Source organism: Schistocerca cancellata, chromosome 11 (genome assembly GCF_023864275.1).
Source record: "Schistocerca cancellata isolate TAMUIC-IGC-003103 chromosome 11, iqSchCanc2.1, whole genome shotgun sequence".
In the NCBI taxonomy this organism is placed as follows: domain Eukaryota; kingdom Metazoa; phylum Arthropoda; class Insecta; order Orthoptera; family Acrididae; genus Schistocerca; species Schistocerca cancellata.
In genome coordinates, this window is record NC_064636.1 from 143843915 (window position 1) to 143847855 (window position 3941).

Here is a 3941-nt window from a genome sequence, read left to right on the forward strand (position 1 = left end):
GTAGGATCGAAACGCCTGCTACGTATCATTCAACCTTTTGCTTTCCGACACGGCAGGCCGATGTGGCCGAGAGGTTCTAGGCACTTCAGTCTGGAACCGCGCTGCTGCTATGGTCGCAGGTTCGAATCCTGCCCTGGGTATGGATGTATGTGAAGTCCTTAGGTTAGTTAGGTTTAACTAGTTCTAAGTCTAGGAGTCTGATGACCTCATATGTTAAGTCCCATAGTGCTTTGAACCATTTCAACTTTCCGACACAATGTGTGCAAAATTTTTCATTTAATTCGTCGTAAGGTTGGCAGGAGTTCTGGACGGTCGGTAACTTTGAAAGTGAAATGTTTTAAACAGTCTTGATAAAATGCAACCGTCGACTTTTCCCAGTGGCCTCTGTCACGACTGTAACTGATTAACAAATTCCGTATGGCAGGTTTGGCACGGGAGAGCCACCATTCAAGTTCAGAAGGCGCTTGTAAACGGCACTGCCGCAGTTCTTGCCAAGTTGAATGCGCGTGTTCCACAAGGCATGTGTCGTCTGTAATGCTTGTGTTTAAGTTCCACGTCGAATGTTTGCGTTCAGGGCGTGCGTACGGGACGTGTAAGGTACACAAATAGCCACAATGATTCGAAAATATGGCCAGAATGATTTCCACCTGGACATTTTGACCCGTAAATTCCGTTGAAATGTAAATTCTATCCAGTCTACTGTGTCCACCATGATAAAAGTGCGTAAACCCTCTGTCGTTTGGATGAAAAACACTCCACATATCGATAAGGCGATAAATGTCAATCAAAATGGTTCAAATGGCTCTGAGCACTATGGGACTTAACATCTATGGTCATCAGTCCCCTAGAACTTAGAACTACTGAAACCTAACTAACCCAAGGACATCACAAAACACCCAGTCATCACGAGGCAGAGAAAATCCCTGACCCCGCCGGGAATCGAACCTGTCAATCAAAGTTTGCAGTTAAGAACACTTATTGGTTCGTGGTTCCTGATCTTCATCACGTAACACGCAGTTACAATCACCGCCAATGATCATTTTACGGCACTTTCTATAGAAGAGTTGACACAGGTCATCACAAAAAAAGAACTCCGCAAAACGTTTGCTCTCCGTTCCAGAAGGAGCCAAACATCCATGAACAGCGCCTATTACGCGGAGGGGGTCCGACAGCCGATCAGTTCCAGTCATTCCACCACGTAGGAGGTACACGGCTCGTGTGGTCTGTAGTTCAACCGTGCCTAGACGGTCAATGCCGCTTTTCGATCGCGTCCGCATTGTTTCTTTGTGCCAGGAAAGGGCTCTCAACAAGGGAAGTGTCCAGATGTCTCGGAGTGAACCAAAGCGACGTTGTTTGGACACGGAGGAGGTACAGAGAGACGCTCACGCCGCCCGAGGGCTGCTACTGCCGTGGATGACCGCTACCTACGGATTATGGCTCGGAGGAACCCTGACAGCAACGCCACCATCTTGAATAATGCTTTTCGTGCAGCCCCAGGATGTCGTCTTACAGACTCAAACTGTGCGCAATAGGCTGCATGATGTGAACTTCACTCCCGACGTCCATGGTGAGATCCATCTTTGCAACCACGACACCACGCAGCACGCGACAGATGGGTCGAAGACATGCCGAATGGACCTCTCAGGATTGGCATCACGTTCTCTTCACCGATAAGTGTCACCTTCAACCATACAATCGTCGGAGACGTGTTTGGAGGCACCCCAGTCAGGCTGAACGCCTTAGACACACTGTCCAGCGAGTGCAGCAAGGTGGAGGTTCCCTGCTGTTTTGGGGTGGCATTATGTGGGGCCGACATACGACGCTGGTGGTCCTGGAAGGTGCTATAACGACTGTACGACACGTGAACGCCATCCTCTGACCGATATTGAAACCGTATCGGCAGCATATTGGCGAGGCACTCGTCTTCATGGACGACAATTCGCGCCCCCATCGTGCACATCTTGTGAATGACTTCCTTCATGATAACGATATCGCTCGACTAGAGTGGCTAGCATGCTAGACATGGACCCTATAGAACATGCCTGGGATAGACTGAAAAGGGCTTGTTATGGACGACCTGACCCACCAACCACTCTGAGAGATCTACGCCGAATCGCCGTTGAGGAGTGGGACAATCTGGACCATCAGTGCCTTAATGAACTTGTGAATAGTATGCCACGACAAATACAGGCATGCATCAATGCCAGAGAACGTGCTACTGGGTATTAGATGTACCGGTGTCTACAGCAATCTGGACCACCACCTCTGAAGGTCTCGCTGTACGGTGGTAGAACATGCAATGTGTGGTTTTCATGAGCAATAAAAAGGGCGGAAATGATGTTTATGTTGATTTGTATTCCAATTTTCTGTACGGGTTCCGGACCTCTCGGAACTGAGGTGAGGCAAAACTTTTTCTGATGTGTGTGTGTATATACATGTTGAACAATTAACAATGATGGATATACTGCACATTCATCTATCTACATTCCCAATCTTGTGTACAGTACTCGCAAAGTAGTGCAGGGGTGGTTCAACGGTGACACAGAAACTGGGAAGCAGGCTGCTGCCTTATTGAAATTATGCAAAAACCTGTAAAACTGGTAAAACTGGTTGCACTATCAACTGTGGTGATTATTACAGCAAATCGACAGCGTCTTTTCTATCCAATCCCTCCACTTGTGCACTAATCATTACCACATGATGATTGACTGACATCACTTGTTTGAGATAGAGCGAGAGTCTTAGTGGGAGCAACAGCCTGTGATCACGTACATGACATCAGTATGACGCATCAACTGAAATGGGCCACCTAGACATCTGCTGCCACATCACTGTGAAAGATGGCTTTAAATGTAGAGGTCGTCAATCAGTCAGCTGCTTGGAAATGCTCCATAATGCCACAAAACAAAATAGGCGATGTCTTCTGCATATTTTTTCGTCAATAAGAAACACCGCCTCTCTCTTTTATTTCAATCATCCTGAGTATATTGTGGAAGCAGCAGAAGCACAATTTACGCCATGCGATGTCCAGTTTTCTGCGGGAGCCGATGGATCGAGATGTGTTAATGTCAGTTTAGCATCTGGCATAGACCTGGAAATTGTGGTGGAAAAAAACAAAGTGATGGCTGTGTGTGTAGCTGTATTCATCCATGGCTTGGATGTGATACAGCGGGGAAAAAACGACGACACAGGGACCCTCTCTTGTGATTGGCAGTCTGAGAGACACGGTCCCCCTGCAGTACAGGTGACGAAACTTTACACATAACCTCGGTCATGAGCCACCTGCTACAATGAGCCAACACCTGTATGTTTAGTAGGATCGCCACGTATGATCAGTGCCAGCACCAGAAGACGGGGACGAGGTGTAAGAGGTCCACGACTAAAGAGTTTATTGCTAGTGCCCTCGAGCAGATGTAATTTTGATGGACTGCTCACGCGCTGCCTGCGGTATGTAAGCTGTAAGAGAACCTCAGACCAGAGGGCAGTGTGGGCAGCAGGGGTGAGTGGCAGCCGGCAGTCTGGTGTGGGGAGCTGGCGGGAGCGGTCGTGGGGGGCGATGGCGGTGCCTGAGTGATCTACATCTACATCTACATCTACATCCATACTCCGCAAGCCACCTGACGGTGTGTGGCGGAGGGTACCTTGAGTATCTCTGTCGGTTCTCTCTTCTATTCCAGTCACGTATTGTTCGGGGAAAGAAGGATTGCCGGTATGCCTCTGTGTGGGCTCTAATCTCTCTGATTTTATCCTCATGGTCTCTTCGCGAGATATACGTAGGAGTGAAGGTATTTTCTCGAAACTTCAACAAAAGCCCGTACCGAGCTACTGACCATCTCTCTTGCAGAGTCTTCCACTGGAGTTTATCTATCATCTCCGTAACGCTTTCGCGATTACTAAATGATCCTGTAATGAAGCGCGCTGCTCTCCGTTGGATCTTCTCT